This window comes from Lepidochelys olivacea (assembly GCF_965140295.1).
Source record: "Lepidochelys olivacea isolate rLepOli2 genome assembly, chromosome: 1".
In the NCBI taxonomy this organism is placed as follows: Eukaryota; Metazoa; Chordata; order Testudines; family Cheloniidae; genus Lepidochelys; species Lepidochelys olivacea.
In genome coordinates, this window is record NC_140411.1 from 245,096,517 (window position 1) to 245,117,253 (window position 20,737).

General features: G+C 40.2%; 1 protein-coding gene across 1 annotated transcript in view; it reads right to left on the bottom strand.

The window, feature by feature from the left end:
• Nucleotides 1-20,737, bottom strand: part of TMTC1 (transmembrane O-mannosyltransferase targeting cadherins 1) — a 175,791-nt gene that overhangs the window by 118,101 nt on the left and 36,953 nt on the right. The gene's annotated exons all lie outside the window — the stretch shown is intronic.

Genomic DNA, 20,737 nt, shown 5'->3' on the forward strand with positions numbered 1-20,737 from the left:
CTATCAGGCCATGGTTAAAACTCAGAAGCTCCTTAACCCAATTATGTGCTCAAAAACTAGAGAAGGAGGCATAGTCTGTAAGAATTGAGCTTCTTTAAAACATCTCTCTTTTTAAGTAGAGTTCACATACTCCATTTCTATTACAAGTCACTTGACTAGCTTGTTATGATTATTAATTGAAGTGAGTCAAATGCACAGGTGGTGAAGCACTAGAATGAGTTACCTGGAGAGGTGGTGGAATCTCCTTTCTTAGAGGTTTTTAAGGTCAGGCTTGACAAAGCCCTGGCTGGGATGATTTAGTGGGGATTGGTCCTGCTTTGAGCAGGGAGTTGGACTAGATGACCTCCTGAGGTCCCTTCCAACCCTGATACTCTAGGATTCTACAGGATGCCCTTTGTCTGTAGAAACCCTCCCTGCTCCACAGGCAGGTAAAATTAAAGGCTTGAGGTCAAGCCTTATAAAGCTCAAAAACTTGATCTCTCAAAATTATTCTAATACAGTAAAATGTTCTCCAAATTCTAATATGCATTTTAAAATAATTAATGACCCTCACTATGGCACTAAAGTAACTAAATACTAAATATGCTTATATAGGACCCTACAAACTTTTCGTTTTTCTGAGGAAGAAAAACAAGTAAAACATTGGAGAAGACAGTTGAGGGGGATAAGTATTTAGGAGGTGAAGAATGTTTTTAACTTAGAGAAAACAGAAGAAACATTATCTTTCAGCTTTTTGGAAAGTGTTAAAAATAAGGAATAAAAAAAATCAGTTTGTACAATCTACAAAGATTATGAAACAGTTTACAGTGCTTGTATTCAAGTGAGCACTCCATGCAAGGAAAGAGTCATGCTTTTTCCTGCAAACATCTAGTATAGAAATTTATTTTTGATTTCCTCTCGAAATCTCTCAATACACAGGATCGTCTAACTACCTTTAGCCCTTCAAGTCACAGCAAAAATGAGGTCACAACACTTCCTCAAGAAAGAGAGATTCTTAATTTGTGGCTTTTTGTTCAACTTTTCGATAGCAGGAAGTTAGTGATGCTAGGCACCTTTGAAATATGAAGAAAAGCTTTCACTGCTGACAAAAGCAGCAGAACCAAAACCTATATGAGAAGGAATTACAGGTTAACAACAAAAAGAAAAGAGAGTGCAGCTGGATATACTCTAAAAAATGCAATTTCTTTAAAAAACCTTCTGTAAGCATCGTTCCTAAAACATAGTAACCCAAACTATGTACTGTAGAGAAAGCTGGATAACCTCAGTCCCTTGTCGTCTACTTATTTATAAATGTTGACATTTAAGAGTAGGAGGTGACTTAAATGTCAGACTGGTCTTCAAGACCCCAATCCTGCAAGGTGAAAAGTTTTCTGAACTCCCACTGATTTTAATCAGGCCCCAACTTCCCAGAACAAGGAAACTCAGACTAGTCTTCAGGTTTTATACTTCATGAAAGGTCAGACTGGCCTTCAAGTTTTCACTATGGCCCTGATTCAAGGCCCACTGAAGCCAAGGGAAAGACTCCAAGTGACTTCAACGGGGTTTGGATCAGGCCCTGGACTTTTGTGCCAGTTGGAATGTCTCATGAAATTCAAACCTCTTATGACTTTTAGTAAGCAACAGAAGTGGTTGGTTGTATTTTGTTTACATTATTATAGACGGGGCTTGTAGCGCAGCCTACTGTTAAGGTTGCCTAACACTTCCCATTATAATAGCCTGCTTACACTTGGTTAACATCTGTCAAATTTTCTTTTCATGCAGATTCCATTACGAAATATGTTTTTCTGACTTAAAAAGGGCTTGTGCTATGAAATCTACGAGGAAAACCATGAAAGATAATAACATCATACTCTGCTTGTTGATCCAGCTCTCCTGGCCATCCAAGCTAGAGAAGTGGCATATATGAAATACCAACCCATGGGTAACGATATGGGTAACTTAGCTCATCAAAATGCTGTTTTGCCAGAACCCTGGTGTATTCTGGATGTCTTATGGGTGGTATTACTGGTCTCAGAAAGACTAACTAGGAAGACATCTTACTTGTGGCCAATGTGAGCAAAGGACAATTCACTGTTCCTGTCGCAAATTCCACAGAGCTGCAGATCAAGCAGGAAAAGTAAGTTTTCTAAATAGCAGTCATGCACAGCTTCCAAAATACACAAGGTAAAATTGCAGCTTAGAGACACAACCTGGATCAGGTTTGTTTTTCTAGTGCAGCTTGCTTGTTTGGTTTGTAAGTTGCTAATGATTCTTATTTGGTAAGCTAACCAGGATATTTAAAATAATAAATGTAATTGTTTTGCACTTTTGCAAGATTTCATTGTTTTGTACCTTTATAAAAACAACTGCCTTTTATACCGAGTCAGTCACAGATCAGAATTCTATTCATTTGCTAGCCACACAGCCCTGTCAAACATCTAAGAGTATGTCTGTACTGCAATTAGACACCCACGGCTAGCCTATGCCAGTTGACTTAGGCTTGTGAGGCTGTGGCTAAGAGGCTGCTTAACTGGGGTGTAGATGTTCCGGCTTGGGTTGCAACCTGACCTGTGGGATTTGTCCACCTCACAAGGTCCAAGAGCCTGGGCTCCAGCCTGACCCTGAACAGCTACACCACAGTTAAACAGCTCCGCGAGCCCGAGACAGCGGGCACATGCCAGCTGTGGGTTTTTAACTGCAGTGTAGACATACCCTAAGACACCTCTCTGTTCAGAAGGATCACTCCACATCATCAGCTCCATCCGCATATGCACAAGAACACAGATTCCTAGTGCTCATGCACACCCCATACTGGAGTCAGGGTGGGACACAGAGAAGAAGAAAACTGTATATTACCAGTAGCTCTGTGCAACAAAAAGAATGATCTCACAAAATATTAGTGCCTCATCATAATAATACAGTAAACATTTCAAGATGTGGATCTCACTGATTTTAATGAATAGAGCAAATTGGAGCAGGAAATCCAGATTGCCATTTCTGCTAACCAAGTGTGAAAAAAGAACATTTGGACAGAGGTTTCAACTTGCCTTCATGCCAACTCTCCCACAAAGCAAAATCCACTATGTAACTGGCTACTTGCTGTCTTTTAAAAGCCTGAGAGGAATACTCCCTGAAGCAACACAAAGACACAATAAATCCAAAAATGCTTAATAACGCAAGGATTTCTCTTACCCACTTCGAACAGAGGCCAAGACAGATATTTGGCAGCTTTGATTTCCTGAAAAGTACAGCTCATCCTGAAATCAATTACATTATCACAGAATTCAGAGATTTTATAACTGAGGACAGCAGGTAGGTAGCCTAGTAAAACTCAAAACCATGCAGTTTACAGCAACGTAAAAATTCCTGGTACCAGATGGACTGTGTGTTAATCAAAACAAAGTTCTCTAAGGAACAGACCTCTTTTTTCTTTTCTTTTAACATTTGAGGCATCCCAAGTTGTCGTGACACTATGACAATTGACACCAGCTGAGGATCAGCCCCAATCCGTAAAGTAATTCTTTTCTGTATAAAACAGCAACTCCTTCTCTCCTCCTCTCCACCCTCCACCCAATCACCTTGGGCACTACAGAAATACAACAAACAGTTAAAACATTAAAAAAAATACTTTAACATCAGGGATCCCAGAAGGAATGAGGTGAGATCACATTGCTAAATACACACACGCCCCCCCTTTAGTGTCTTATTCTTCTAGAGCTGGAGAGAGGAGACTCCATCTCCAGAAGAACACAGTTTTCCATTTCCATTCCCACAGCCTCTCTGTCAAACCAAGCCCCCTCTAGCCCAGTTGCGGGGGAGGCAAAACAATCACAACACTATGAAAACCCACATATACCAAAGAGCAAAATAAGAGCATTATTAGGAAATGGGTGGGAAGCTTATATCCAGTGACAAAGCCATCCTTTGAAAATGCAGTTCTCTTGTGGGGATGGTCAATATTCCTTCAGTAAAAAAAAATTGTCTCCTTTTCTACCTACTCACATCTTCATCATAATCTGCCCAGCCAACTGAATTTTGTATTCAAGTAGTATCTTTGCACCCTAGTCAGGCTTATTTTTCCTGTATGAAGAGAGACATTGTGGGACAAGCTGTCAATGACATTCCAGTGAGAAAACAAGAACCAAACACAGACACAGGGTGAAGCTGAAAAATAAACAAATATATTCCAGATGCCTGCAGGTTTTCAACTCACTTAAAATACCTGTCAGTGCCGGGAAATAAAATATCAATCACAGCTACAAACGTAATGAGGGGGAAAAGAAAGGTCTCCTGCTTTCCTCTTTAGACTTGACATTCCTTGCAGCACATGTGTTGTATCCCAGCTCCCTTACCTCTCCGGAGACTGTTAAACCCCAATCATCACCACCACACACACAGAGGCAGGTACACAGAAAAGTCGTTGTTGGCAATTTAAAGGGACATGGTCAGCTTTAAAAAAATTCACAATTATTTTTATGCCGTTGTCTTACTAACAGCTAGCACTCAATTTTCAGAAGTTAATAGTGATTCTGAGTGCCTTGGTTCTGGGGTCCTCAGGCTGAGACACCTTAAAGAGCCCTGATTTTTAGATGGTGGGTGCTCAGCACTTTCTGAAAATCAGGCCCTTTCAAGATTGAATCTTAACTCAGCTTGCAATATGAAACTTGTCCGTTACAATTTCTGTTTAACTTTTACTGCAGACTCATTCACTAATGCAATCTTTGGAATGTCAATATTGAAAGAGAACCTTTTAAAGTTTGAAAACTTATCATTGATTTGTTTTTCATTCTTGAAAATATTTCTATTAATATTAGATGTTGAGAGGCTTATTTGCAAAGTTAAAAAAAAACATGAAAACTAAACATATCCTGATATAAAAAGATACTGAGCACATCTAATTCCTAATGGCATCTGAGAGATTTGGGGTTTTCAGAACCTCTGGAAATCGAGCTACCAGTGCCTAAATCACCTGGAAATGTCCTGACCAGTAGGCTGCTCTTCAGCACTGCACATACTCGCTCTCCTCCAGCTACTCACATAACACAGGTTCAAACTAGAGCTCAGTTGCTAAAACAAATAGACATCCAAAACATCCCTCTCATGAGGTCTGAAAACAAACTGCATTGCCACATGGCGACTTTCCCCCTCTATCCATGGCCATTCTATGATATTTTGTATAAATTTCATTTCTTGCAAAGGCCCTCAGGGTATGCATGGAAGAACGGGAAGAAAGGATATTTGAAGGGGGGAGAGAGAGAGAGAGATAAGCCAAAGATGTGTGGAGAATGAATAAGACGTTCCCTTCATACCAGACATTTCATAGACATGATGAGCAGACAAGAAGGAGCATAGTTAAGAGGAAAAATAACCCCCCACCATGCAGACACTTATACTCCACTGAAGAGAGGAAATCTACTAGTATCCATTTAGAACTGGTGATCCCTTGTCACAGGACAATTAAGGGCTCTTAAAATGTGTGTTTTATAGGTGGCGCAGGTAGTGATGCCTATAGTTACGGCTGTCTGACATTTTCCATAAATAGTCCCGGTTTCCAGTTGCTTATAACTTTGTCAAACTTTGATCATTTGGGCTGAAATTTTTCCATGTTGGATGTCTGTCTCTAACTAAATTTTTATTTTAGATTTTTTTTAATGTTTCAGCTAAAACTATTAAGCCATTTCCAAGAACAGATTTGGGAAAAATACATTGGTTTGCCTATGCTAAAATAATTCTTGGAACCATTTGGCCAAGCCCACTCCAGTATCTCCAGTTTTTGGAGCAGACTTGAAATTTGGCAGGGAGGTTGCCCAGGCATCATGGATGTGCCTTTGAGTGTTCCCAAAAAAATTCACCTAACTTTGGTCAAGTTACAAGCCTCTGACAAAATCTCAGTTCACACATGCTCAGTAGAGACTTAGAGTCTAGCAGATAAATCCTCCAAAGAGTTCTTGTGCAGCAAGCATGCTCCAACTTGGGTCTGGAGCCAGAGGATGGGGCGGGGTGTTTTGGAACTAAAAAGAGGAGGGAGGGGTCAGGAGCTGGAGGAGCGAGTGGGAAGCAGGGTCCAGGGGGTGCGGTGTAGGAGAGGAGCAGCAGGGAGCCAGGAAGGGTGGGGTCGATAGGAGGAGGAGGGCAGGAACAGAGATGGACAGAGACAAGGGAAGAAGGGCCTATAACCACTGGAGCCCACTCCCCTCCAGCACCTGGAATTGAACTCAGGAGCCCCAAGTCTCTACATTCCTCTGCTGTCAGCAAATAGCTATGCTCAATCTGTGGAGGAAGCCAGAGATTCTTTTCTCTCATGGGGCTCCCTGATTTGGTAGGGCAGGAGACCTGCATGGCCTCATCTGCCCCCTGCGGTTTCTAGCAGCTCCTGATGTGCACATGTGCACACACTCCCTCTCCTACCCATGGATTGGGTTATTAAGGAGCCTTCCTTTGCTAGACGTATTTATTGATGGAATGTGTTACTAGTCACTCAGTCCCTACCGAAAATGGTTCTGCATGCAAGAGAAGTGCTGCCCGCACAGCACCATTTATTTGTCCATAGAAATAATCAGACTGTTGAAATAGGACAGATTTTTTTCCCTCCCATTCTTTTGTGGCACTCAATTCATATCCTGAATGGTTAAGTGCTATTAGAGGTTTAATGTATTATTTCCTATTTATACCACGATATCTTTCCTCTCTTACACTGTGCACCGGGAGGCTAACTCTAAACACAATGAAGCCTTCACAGCCACTGATTTTGGTAGCTTTATTATGCCATTTCAGACTGTTGAGGGGGGGATTCCCCCCATGCTGAAACAATCACAAGTTTCTCCATATGCTTTTTTTAAAAAAAGCTTTACCTGTTTGGATCTGAGATCGGGATAGGAAAAATACCAAAATCATTATTTACCAAATGCCGACTACTTACTTTTAAGTCCTTGGGGTTACCTGTGCATAAAATAGGGCAGAATATGATCCAATAGCTTGATTCAGTCACAGTACTTTGTGGCCTTTATGAAAAGCAACAAAAAACAAATGCAGTAAGCCCAGACATTTTCAGTACTATTTATCTTGTTTATAAATATTTAGTTGGAGAGTTGTCTCACAGTAGTGGCACCTACATAAATTCCATTCACAGTAATGGTAGCACTGTGCGTGACCAGAAAATATACTCCCAAATGTTTACATAAAGGAGGAGACTAGGCTAGCTGTTCGTAAATAGACTATTTTTAAATGCCTAACCACAATGGTTATTCTACAAGCTTCCCCCATTAAGTGGGAATGCACTTTCCATCAGTGTGCATTAATCCTGACCTGCAAACTCTGCATATTCCAGTCCACACATTGGACCTCTGTATGAAGCTCATCTCTGGCACAGAGAATTTCAACCCATTGCCTTGCCACTAAGTCTGAATCTCTTATGTGGCTGGGCAGGGTGGAGAGAGGAGCAGGTAGGTTGGATTTCCCGGGCAAACAGTAAGAGGGAGGTGTCTGTAAAGTGAACTTCACAAGGCTTAATAGGCAAGAGTTAAAGTTTACTTAACAATTCAAAGTTGGCAACAGGTATCATTAAAAAACCAAAAACCAGGCAGGAATTGAAAACAAGTAACAATAAAATAGTAGCCACAAACAAACCAACAAGCAATGGTTAACTAGAGAGGTAGATGAGCATTAATTTGTCTATTGTATCCCCTTCCCTCCTCCTCTGTCCTTGTAGATGGTAAGCTCTGCAGGGCAGGACTATGTCTTTCTATATTATTATTATGGCTATTAGTATTACAGTTAACAATCGTGGGCCCTAGCCAAGATTGAGGCCCCATTGTGCTAGGCACTGTACAAATACATCTGTACAGTAGCCAGTGCATTTCATAGAATCATAGAAATGTAGGACAGGAAGGAACCTCAATACGCCATCTAGTCCAGTTCCCTGCACTGACGCAGGACTAAGTATCATCTAGACCATCCCTGAAAAGTGTTTGTCTAACCTGTTCTTAAAAGCCTTCAGTGTCAGATTCCACAACCTCCCCTGGTAATTCGTTTCAGTGCTTACCTACTCTTACAGTCAGGAAGTTTTTCCTAAGGTCTAACCTAAATCTCCTTGCTGCAATTTAAGCCTATTGCTTCTTGTCCTGTTCTTGTCTCAGTGGTTAAGGAGAACAATTTATCACCCTCCTCTTTATAACAACCTTTTATGTACTTGAAGACTGTTATGTCGTGATATCATGTTGTCTCTTCTCCAGACTAACCAAACCCATTTTTTTCAATCTTTCCTCATAGGTCATGTTTTCTGGACCTTTAATCATTTTTGTTGCTCTTCTCTGGACTTTCTCCAATTTGTCCACATCTTTCCCCAACTGGGGAGTCCAAAACTGGACACAGTAATCCAACGGATGCCATAGCCGTGTCCACTCAGCACTGATAAAATAGTAATATTCATTTGTTTATTTAAAAAAAATCCAATGTGAAAAGCAGAAAAGTTTGTGTGAATTCTCCTGAACAATGTTTAAGTCAATTGAAACATTACCTCATCAAAGGAGGTCATCAGATTTACATGCAGGGGAGGGAGGGTGAAATCAGATTGTTTGGCTCCAGATATGATTGCCAAAAATGACCAACAAAAGTAGTAGTGGCCCCACATTCACTTGTATTGTTTAAAATGGAGGGCCTGCCTGTTTTCCACAAGCATTTCCTTTATCAAAATAATACCCACCTACAAGTCATTTCAAAAGTAGTTAAATGAATGCCAATAATGTTAAACCCATCAGGAAAAGTTATTTCCTCTCTGGAAAAAATCCTAATCTGACATTCTAATCTAATGTGTGCCTAGATCCCCTGTTTCTATCAGGTTAAATAAAGCAGCCCATGGACACTCCACAGCAATATCTAAATACAAAAATAAATGGTAACAAGTTTCCTCTCTCTTTTCTTGTTTGGAAGTACTGTGCTATTTTTAACGGAGTCTCAGTAATGGCTTATTCTCTTCCCAGATTGCCAACAGAATTGTAACAATTATTCTTTCTTGGTAAAGAGATCATATCTTTTCACTGCAGCTTTTCTGTATTTACAATAAAATACAGCCCTGCACTAATGTTACACTGAAACAAAACAATCCAAACATTGGCCTTTTATCAGCAGCACTTCGAGTCAATTCTACTTATGCTGTTAGTTTTGGCACGAAGAACCAAACAATACATTTCCAACAACTGTTTATCTCTTTCACTCTCTCTCACATACACACAAATCCCCAAGTTCTCAGATTTAAAAGTGTACCAGTTCTTTCATCACAGTTAATCATAGTTTCATTATGACAGGGTAACTTTTAAAAATTATAAACTAGAATCTGCAATGACAGGTAAAAGATTAGAACTCGCTTTAGTTGATTTTATTTACAAAGCCATCCTCTATATAAATCACCTAAATAGATAATATATGGTAAAGACAATACCTACATCAAAAAAGAATAATTAAAAATCTGGGTTACATTTAAAAAAACCCTAAAAATAATTACACTTAATCCTGTTTTGACCACAGTTCAGTCTCATCTATTGTCAGAGAAGCAAAGCCACAAATCATCCAATATTGTCTAAAGTGAGTAAGATCTTTTTGAAATCTTCCTTTACACCATTTTGAATCTGCATATTATTTCACAGATGGGTGAATAAAAAAATTATTGTTCATGATCTCAGACTGATTCTTGGACTATACTAGAGGGAGAAAAGCCAGTGGATCATCAAGGTAGTTTTGCACCTTAGCGAATCTGAGTTTGAATTCTGACATTTAAAAGCACGACAGACATGAAGGAGCCTGCATATCTAGCCCCGCAAAAGCTTACCACTCAATTTTGAAATCATACAAATCAAAAAGTATATTTTCTGGTTTGGGGATTTAGTAACAGTCTATAGGGCAGGGGGAATTCAATAGGCAGCCCCCGGGTCGAATCTGGCCTGCCAGATGCTTTTGGTCAGACCCCAAAATCTTTTTATTTTGTTATTAGCATCATTGTTATTGTGGTGTGAAAAATATTTCTCTGGAGTGTGGACGTTGACTATACCTTGACCAAGAAATTTGGACCTTGACAAAAAACACCTTCTGCAGGGCATTCTCTGAGGACACCAAACCATTTATGGGAAGATCACAGATAGAGGAGCTTGGATTCATTTTAGCAAACATTTTTCCACATGAACACATAACTTTGTATAACTGGCAGCCTCTTTTCTGCAGAGACCAAGCATTAGAAAGAATGTTGCCTATCTGGCGTGAGACAGATTGGCAGAGATATGTGGCTGAAGTTCGCAAAATGCTTGTCCTCATTATACTCCACTCCAGCCAGTACTATTTGTCCCGCAGTTTCATAGCAATTCAATCCAGTCCGGTTTTAAAAAAATAAATTGCACTTGTTTCTACCAAATTTAGTTGTAAAGGTATCCCTGCATGCACATATGGGTTCTACACTGTGCCCACTGTAATAGGCTAAAAAGTGAGATCCAAAGGCATTGCACATATTCCTATTAAATTTTACACAAAAGATAAACCAATTTAAAAAAAAGATGGATGATTTAAATATTTGTACTTTGCAATTTTTGACGATAGTATTAAATAAATGGACTGACAAGACCTTGTTAACTACAAAGTACATTTGTGCATATTATTGTATTGAGTTTCTAAGCAGCCTTATTTTATGGGCCCTTGAAGGCTAAATAATGAAAGTCAACCACAGTAGATTACATGTCCAGCTAGGACTGGAAACAGACAACTGTTGAGTTACTGATGAAGTGTTATATCTGTGAAGTAGTGATCTGAGTTGCTATTCCATTAACATTCTTGGAGAAATAAAGCCTTGCTTAGTCCAAGTGCCAGCCATATATCCTGTAGTGGTTTAAATGCAATTAAACAAGAAAAGCATCCAATATACCCACAAGCCAAACAAAAATAAATTATAGCAACCTGAACTGTGGGAAGAAAGTAGAAACAATATTTCAAAATATAATTAGACATGAAAGTGTCCGTATGGGCTGCTTATTTGTAAAGCTGGTCAACATTTTTTGAATGAATATTTGCTTATAGAAAAGGCCTTTTTCTTCAAAATCAGAAATGTTTGTGAAATCTTTTCATTTTCCCCAAAATGTGCTGATTTTGATTCCAACACCCCCTGCCCTCCTCAAACATTTGGTTCTTGGTTTTCTCTGTTTCAGTGGCAAAATGGAAAAAGGAGGTGTTGGTGGGTGGAGGAAAATTTTTGAACAAAAAAAATAATTTTCTGTTCAAAAACTGTGGAATGAAAATTGTTGTGAAAAATGTAGAGATTAAGAAAAATTTCAATTATTTCTACTTGTTGAGTCATCCAACAAGAATGGTCACCAGAAGTGACAGTACAGTAGATCCTCAGTTACTAATACTTTGGGAACGTTCATAACTCTGACGTTACTGTGGGTCTTTCAAATATTTACAACTGAACACTGACTTAATACAGCTTTGAAACTTTATTACGCAGAAGAAAAATGCTTCTTTTAACCATCTTAATTTAAATGAAACGAGCACAGAAACAGTTTCCTGACCTTGTCAAATCTCTCTTTTTAAAATTTCCCCTTTTTTTCAGTAGTTTATGTTTAACACAGTACTGTACACTTTTTTTTTTGGTCTCTGCTGCTGATTGCATACTTGTGGTTCCAAATGAGGTGTATGGCTGACCGGTCAGTTTGTAACTTTGGTGTTCGTAACTGAGGTTCTACAGTACCAACAAAAGCAGTGACTACTGCATGCTCACCAGGAAATGCCAGCATTTCTGAGAATGTCCAACCTTTGGTAGAAGCAACAGCAATACCAACTGGAACAACGTGGGACTTTTGGAAGGTAATGGTATGTAAGAGAGTGGACCCTACATACAATGGTGGGTCTGGACACCACAATCAGGCAATGTCCTACACCATGTACAGCAAGTCTCACCCATTAAAGAATGGAAGCCTCCATTTTGGAAGAGGACCCACCATACACCTTCATATACAAACTGGGGTTTCAATTAAATTTAAATTATTAATCCCTGTGGCTTTAAATGAGGAATGACTTAAAAAACAATAACAACCTCTGTTATATTTAGGTTGTCCCCTTCCTTCTGGGGTTTTTAGGGTAAAGACAGTTACTAAATGAAGCTGTTTTGGAAGCTGCTCTTGTTCAGCACTGGCAGCTTCTAAAACAAAGTTACACAGTTTGCTGATAAAGTGCCCTCAGTGCAGGGACTAATACAACGATACTTTCTGAAGAACAGTAAAATAGTTGATAGAGTGAAAATCCACATAAGTGGCTGCTGCTCAGACAGAAGCTTCCTACAGAGAGACTGAGCTTGTGCAGGTGCAATTTACTAAGCAAGTCTACTTCCCTCTGGCATTCTCGATTCTTATTCCTTTTGCTTTTAAACTGATCACTCGGGGATATAACGGAGAGGGCAGTTTTCAGGAAGTGCACAGAAAACCCACAGACCCAGAAAGCATGTTCTGAATAGTTGCCATGCACCAAAAGAAAAATGATGGTGAACATGCTGTGCCTCAGGGAACATTAACACACTGCAAATCCTCTACACAAGCTTAAAACCCTTAATGAACCATACATGCTACATTACCCTTACAGGCTATATGCCTCAGGTAAAAAGAATCTGCCAAATTGAATGGCACCTGTCATAGTCTAGTAATCCACAATTTTTCCACCTCTAATGAGCTTATTTTAATAACATGATCAGACACAGAAGTCTCCATTTCTTGAGAGCCCTTTAAAAACAGTTCCCTGACAGCATGCCAGAGAGAGTGTCTCCAAAATAAGGATGGAGGCTTTGAAACATGCTGAGGCAAACTGATCCAATCCATCTCTGGGAGTTGGGAAACATATGGTCCTTGGAGACCTTTTTTTTTTTTTCTTTTTTTTTTTTCATTCTGCAATGAAAGGGGCTGGAAGAAAACTGGAGAGAACCAGTTTTACAAGTCTGGAGGTAAGCAATTAGAGAACTGTAGCAGTTGGAGGATCTTGCAGTCATTTTAAATGCTTTGGCTTTCTTACCAGCACTACCGGGCTGGGAGAAGGAGGAGGAGGGATCCTGAAGAACTGGCCATGAATGCTACAATGTATTAAGTAGAAATCCCAGTTTATTCCCAAACACATTACTTTTGGAGGGCGTATTTTATTGCATCCGTAATTAAACACTGATTAAAGGTGTGAATACAAAGCCTTTTCTGGCTATTATTTTAAGTGTCATATAACTTGTACACTGTGAAGGCGTAATTTGATCATTTAGGCCCCAATTCAGGGAACCATTCTCATTCATGAAAGCACTTCAGCATATGCTGAAGTGCTTTCCTGAATCAGGGCCTTAGGTTATATAACACACTTCCCAAACCCTCTATCATTTAAATCAGCTTCTGTAGATCAGCTAATGGGATGCCAATTTTTAATAAAGGCTCCAGAGGCAATCCCTGCAATTATAGGCTGGTAAGCTTAACTTCAGTATCAAGATAGAGAGCTTGTTGAAACTATAGTAATGAACAGAATTATCAGACACGTAAATGAACACGATTTGTGGGGGGGAAAGGACAACACAGCTTTTGAAAAAAGGGAAATCATGCCTCACCAACCTATTAGAATTATTTGAGGGTGTCAACAAGCAAGTGGACAAGGGTGATCCAAGGGATATAGTGTACTTGGACTTTCAGAAAGCCATTGACAAGATTCCTCACCAAAGGCTCTTAAGCAAACTTAGCTGTCATGGGATAAGAGGGATCCTCTCATGGATCAGTAACTGGTTAAAAGACAGGAAACGAAGGCTAGAAATAAATGCTTGGTTTTCAGCATGGAGAGAGATAAATACTGGTGTCCCCCAAGGATTTGTATTGGGACCAGTGCTGTTCAACATATTTGTAAATTATCTGGAAAAAAGGGGTAACCAATGAGGTGGCAAAGTTTGCAGAGGAGACAAAATTACTCAAGTTAGTTAAATGCAAATCAGAATGCCAATAGTTACAAAGGGATCTCACAAAACTGGATGATTGGGCAACAGAATGGTAGATGAAATTCAATATGGATAAATGCAAAGTAATGCATATTAGAAAACATTATCCCAAATATACATACAAAATGATGGGGTTTACATTAGCAGTTACCACTCAAGAAATAGATCTTGGAGTCATTGTTGATAGTTCTCTGAAAACATCTGTTCTATATGCATCACCAGTCAAAAAAAGCTAACAATGTTAGCAGCTATTAGGAAAGGGATACATAATAAGACAGTAACAGTCATAATGCCACTATATAAATCTATGGTGTGTCCACACCTTGAATACCATGTGCTATTCTGGTTGCCCAATCTCAAAAGATATATTAGAAATGGAAAAAGTACAGAGAAAGGCAACAACAAAAAAGATTAAGGGTATGAAACAGCTTTCATATGAGGAAAGATTAAAAAGACTGGGATTGTTCATCTCGGAAAAGAGACAACTAAGGCATGATAGAGATGATCGAGATCTATAAAATCATGAATGGTGTGGCAAAAGTGAATACACAACACAAGAAGCAGGATTCACAAAATGAAATGAATAGGCAGCAGATTTAAAACAAACATAAAGAAGAACTTCTCCACACAATGCACAAACCGTGGAACTCACTGCCAGGGCATGCTTTGAATGCCAAAACTATAACTGTGTTCAAAAAAGAACTAGATCAGTTCATGGAGGATAGCTCTATCAATGGCTATTAGCTAAGATGGTCAGGGATGCAATGCCATCCTCTAGGTGTCCCTAACCCTCTGACTGCCAGATGTTAGAACTGGATGACAGTGGATGGATCACTTGACAATTGCCCTATTCTGTTCATTCCCTCTGAAGCACCTGTTGCTGGCCACTGTCGGCAGACAGGATACTGGGCTAGTCTGACCCAGTATGGCCATTCTTATTTTCGTAATTTTTGTGGTCTTGGAATAGAATTGTGCTTTTCTTCATTTGTCACAGCTCTGGCTCTGCCCTTACTCCTCTGAGGAAGATGGGGAATTTCAGAAGCTTCGTTAAAAAAGAAAAAGATAAATTTCTCTTTCACCATCTAGGGCCGGATTGTAACCCTAGGATCCAGCCCCAGGAAGGGCAGCACATAGCTGCACAGCCTCAGGAGCAGAGCAGGAAGCAGACAGCAATTCTGAATGTTACAATCTGGTCCTTGTTCCCCTTTGTTCTGGGATCAGAGGGAAGTAATCTACACTAGTTCTTCGGCTGCCACAGATTACTTCCTCGTTAGCCAGATCTCATGTGCTAGTTGGCACACTGAAGGGGGACAGAACTAAGCCTCCAACCACTGCCTGGTGATCAGCGCAAGAACAAGATTAGCAGCCTGCAGAAGCAGCAACTATTGCTACAACAGTGTCGGTAGCAAGGCGGCTTCTCTACATGGGCATACAGCAAGACTCATGACTGAGTCCATAGTTTCCATCAGATAACGTGCATGTGCATGCAAACATGCATGACTGATTGGGGTCCTGTAGGTGTACCTCTGTCGATGTGTAGCACGAGGACAACTGTATTACCCTCAAATAATCACAGCCGGAAAGAGAACGGATGTACACAAAGACACTTTGGAACTCTAGAGTGACAGGTGTCCATTCTCTGCTTGTTTCAACTGCCTTCTTGAAACTCCCTGTTCATATCAAGTAAGTTCACATCAATAAAAAAAAATAACTCGGGACATATTTTGTTCTACACCTCCTTTACTCTTTGCATATATGTTTATCACATGTATAATGAATATCTGTAAATCTGACAGATTCTCTTTCCACTTTATTAAAATAAAGAACTTGAAACCACTAGTGTACTAAAGTCGGAATGACAAACAACTAGAAATAAGTGGGAGGAGAGTATTTCCATAGCTCCTGTCCTTAACAACTACAGCATAGGGATAAGCTTCACTGGCTATTAAAGAAAACACTGCTGGTAGCATGAAGTGCACTTCCTTCTATGTCCAGTATTTACTGGGCAGAAGGGCCTAGCAAGTACAGGACACTGTCATCCAAAAACAATCCTGATCTTCAGTATAAAGTAGTCAAGGTTAGCTTTGATTGAAAGGAGTCCTGGATGGGCTCAGGAAACAAAAGGGCTTAGCCCTTTCATTTGTTGCCCATAGGTCAAGGTGGATCCAAACTCTTCAATATAATGGATTCAGTAGTCTTACCATTGCTGTATGTGGACAGCTTGTCTCGGTCAGAAAAAGGGCACTACCAATAACGTTGCAACAGTAATACTGGTTTAAGGCCACAGAGGAGAAAGCCATGATAGAGTTAATTCAGAGACTGAATTGCCAATTGACTTAGGGCACTTAGAAAAAGGCACTCAGTGGGAAAACAAGGTAGGGACATCTACTTTGTGACTGTCCATGTGCCTCACTCACGCGAAGCCCTGCATCAATCATCTACTCTAGCAGGAGCCCAAATACCAAGACTTACTGTGAAGTTGAATTCAGACAGATACAGCTCATGAGGCATTGCTACATTGAGCAACTTAGGCATGAGAAGAGAGGTCCCAGCTATGGAATTTCATTAGGAGACTCATTTCTATATAAATCACTACTAAACAAAGGCTTTTCCTTGAAGACAAAAGTTTTGAGATCAGTATTTATCAGTATCCCCTAATGTATAGTCAAGCCTTGTGCCCTGCAGCAAAAAGGTAATCATCAGATGGATGGATCTCTGTGGACTCACACCATGATGATACCCTTCATCAGAGGTGTCAACAACCTGGCCTCTGGACAGATTTAATCCACTCTACCAATGAATTCATAGTAACGCATCTATCTGCCCAACACATAATAATTTCACAGTGGCATCAATGCTGGGAGCGGGGAGGAAATATCTACAATGCAAACTTCCGCACACTTCTTTGCTGGTGATTAGGTTTGGTACAGTGAACCTTTTCCAACACACATTAACATTTTATTTAACTACAATATAAAGCCTTCTGTCCCAAGTGGCTTCCCCCATTTTCAAAAACCTTACACTTCACTAGACGAGTCACGGACACAAGAATATCTCTGCTGCTTCACAGCCAGTTTTTGCAGCAAATATACATCTGGGGGCAGAGCCCAATTTAGTGTCAATGGGCTATGCCAAATGACACTTATTGAGAATCTGACCCCTAATATTTGACTCCCCTAATGATTTTGCTTTCTTGCATGAGTATATTTTGTAGGCTGCAGCTCTGCCCCTAAAAATTGATTCAAGTCAAAAAAATTCAGGTAGTGAACGTAACTTCACTAGGTAAATGAAAAGCTTCTGAAAAAAACTGCACCACAACAGATGACATTTCTCCAATATCTATCTGTCTGTACACTCATTTGCACAGAATTTTTAAGATTATTAATATTACAGAATCCTGCAACAATAGATAACTATTTACTTTTCCACCCTACTTTAGTGACATTGCTTCATCGTCCTGCACTCTCACATTACCAAGGTTATTTTTTGACTGTGGGATTGCAGCAGCCTCTGCTTTCTGAAATTCCAGGACATTCCAATCACTCACTGGTTGTGCAATTTAAACCTTTTCGTAAATCTGGATTGTTTAATCACAAAACTGGTGGTGATTTCTGGTTTTGATACAACAATTGACTACACTCACCACAGTGGTGGAATCTTTGAAGGGAAGGACTGTTTACAAAACAGTAACACATTCATGAGGGAAAAAAGATAAGGGGCCTACTCTGGATGTCTAGCCCCGTACTCTCACATGATAGTTGGGTCAATTTTTGCATCTTTTTCCCTCTTGGATTGACAGTGCTTCAGAGGCATCATGCTAGCCTGTGGAGAGAGTGCCTTTGATTACTTAAGAAAGATGACTTCTGGCCAACTAAGAAACATGACTGACAAGCTTCAAAGAAGACTCTTTTCCAGCCCTCATCCATAAAACTGAAAGGCACATTGTGGGTATGTCTACACTGCAATTAAAAACCTATGCCAGCCGACACAGGCACATTGGGCTCGGGCTGTGGGGCTGTTTAATTGTGGTGTAGACATTCCAGCTTGCAATGCAGCCCAAGCTCTGGGACCCTCTCACCTCATAGGGTCCTAGAATCTGGACTCCAGCCTGAGCCCGAATGTCTACACCACAGGCCAGCTGTGGGTGTCCAACTGCAGTGCAGACATATCCTGTCAGGCGACCAGGTCTGGGGTTGGGTGGGAGCAAAAGCCGTTCTAAAATGAGTATGGTTCTCAGGATTGCAGTAGGGATTTGGATGATTCCCAACTTTGGGGGAAAACACCCCATTTATTTAAGCGGTATGGTTATGTATCTAGAGCCTCAGAGTACAGGTTTCACAGAAATTTTTTTTTGTTGACAGGAAAAAAAACCCTCTTGCCCCGTTAAATACTTTTATGTCAAACCTATTATGCTCTGATGCTTGTAGACTCTATAGGGTGTCAGCCTTTCCCCTAGGAGATTGGATCGCTGTAATAAATAATAATAAAGTTTGCACTTTTATAGTGCCCTGCCTCCCAGGATCTTAACATGTTACAAAAACATTAAACAAACCTCACAACACCAAGGAGAGATAGGCAAGTGCTTATCCCCATTTTATAGCTAAGGAACCAAAAGACAAAAGGAGGTTCAGTAACTTGCCCCAAATCAGTAGCAGAGTCAGGAACAAAACCCAGTAATACCAACTCCCATTCTGTGCTATAACTACCAACACAACACACCCACTGTGCAACGCTTTTCAGGATTAGACTATCAACTCCTTAAAGCAGGGAACTAAAAGCCAGTTCTCCCAGTTCTGGGCCTACCCCAGCCCATCTACATTAGCACCACATCAAAGTGACTAAGACACATACCACCAACTTCACTCTAAACAAAGCTGTTACTAATTGCTGTAGCTTGTTATCAGGGTGTTTCATTTGTACTTCTATTTATGCTAGAATAATTATTTCCACTGGTTTCCCAGCATGGTGGGAAAGTGAAGGCAATAGTTATGGAGCTCTTAAAATGCTATTTCTAATACTGCGTATATGTGTCTACACTTACACATGGACAGCGGCACAGCTGTACCGATACACCTGTAAGAGCGCTTGTGTAGCTGTGGTATGCCAACAGGAGAGAGCTCTCCCATGGACATTGGATAAAACCAGCTCAACAAGCGGCGGTAGCTACGTTGGTGGGATAGCGTCTCCCCCTCGACATAGTGTTTGCACATGAGTGCTTATGCCAGCAAAACTTATATCGCACAGGGGTGTAGTTTTTTTCACACTCCTGAGAGAAAAAAGTTTTGCCGACTTACTTGGTAGCGTAGACATCCATTTTTTACAATCCTTTGAGGACATTTCCTTACTTTGGGCATATCATCCACAAACATACATCCTTTTTTTTATTGGGTTTAGGAACTGGAACAGGGAACTGCATCACCAATTTAATTTCTGCTAAGTAGCAACATAAAAAGCATATCCTACCCAGGTGAACTTTTGAGACAAATCAAGTGGCAAGGCTAAAGAGTAAAGATGAGGCACTAAAATTCAGAGAGGACATGCTTACTCTTTTTATGTACAGTTACATCCATTACAAATACTAGCAACAAAACCCAACAAAAGCGTCAATTGATCAAGATTTTAGAAATGGAAAAAAAATCTGAAAAGCTCTGGCTTCAGTACTAGGAGGACACTACTTTACCGGCAGGGAGAAGAGAGAGTGACAGTATTTCAACCCATTCAACAGGGAGGCTCTTATCTTTACAAGAAGTTTTCTTTACAAAGGTGACAAATTATTTGAGGAAAGTTCGTTCTGATCGGAACAGTCTGGAATAATACAACTGAAAGAAAGAAAGAAAGAAAAAGAAAAGAGCTCAGAGTAGAGAAGGAAGCATAAATCCATTGCTTGCCTTAACCCACATAAGCCCTCATCTGTCCCTCTTTCTTACCATAAAGGAAAATTGTATAATACTTCCATGGAACTGGGAAAGTAGAAAGCTAAAGAGAACAGCCTGAAAAGAGAACAGCCTGAAACCATTCACTCATGTGTTTCCAGCTTGGCTGAATCCTGACACATGAACTGGCAGAGTATTTTACCAGTAACCGCTATTCAGGACAAAATGGATCCCACCTTGAATTACTGCACAATACGCATGGAGCCCCTTATCAACTAATGCCACAGGCGCACACGGTTCTACCATATCACCTATTTTTGTTATGAAAAAGAACATTTCAAAACTCATTTTAAAGATCTAATTTACTTTCTAAAAGAGAAGTTCCTTTTACAAAAGGTTGCCAAGGAGGGAGGGGGAGGGAACGATTCAACTTCATGCCAGTCTGTCTTTGCCATGCTGTTTCCCGCCATGAGGGGAGGGGAAGAAGATCACCTAATAGGCCTTTTCCACCTGTAATTTCTATAATCTACCTACAAAGCAAATCACTTTCACACCAATATCAAGTCTTTAAGGCAATGGATAAAAAGCATTCCATGAATAAGCAAAGCCAAGCTCACGGCACTCTCATTAAAAGAACAATTGTAATCTCTGAAAGGTTTGGCACTGTGGTGAATAAATACCTCTGGGGATTAGAGGTGGAAAGGGAATAAAAGCAAGTAAGTGTCTTGACTTGAAAACACAAAATAGTTGAGGAAAATCTTAGAATTCTGGAGTGAGGGTTAGAGGCCTGATTCTGGTCTCACACTGTTTTTTGCACTGGTGAGACAGAGCAGAATCCAGCCCTACAGTCTTAAAATAGCTTTACTTCAGTAGAGAAATCTAGATCTTTCCATTGATAGAACTT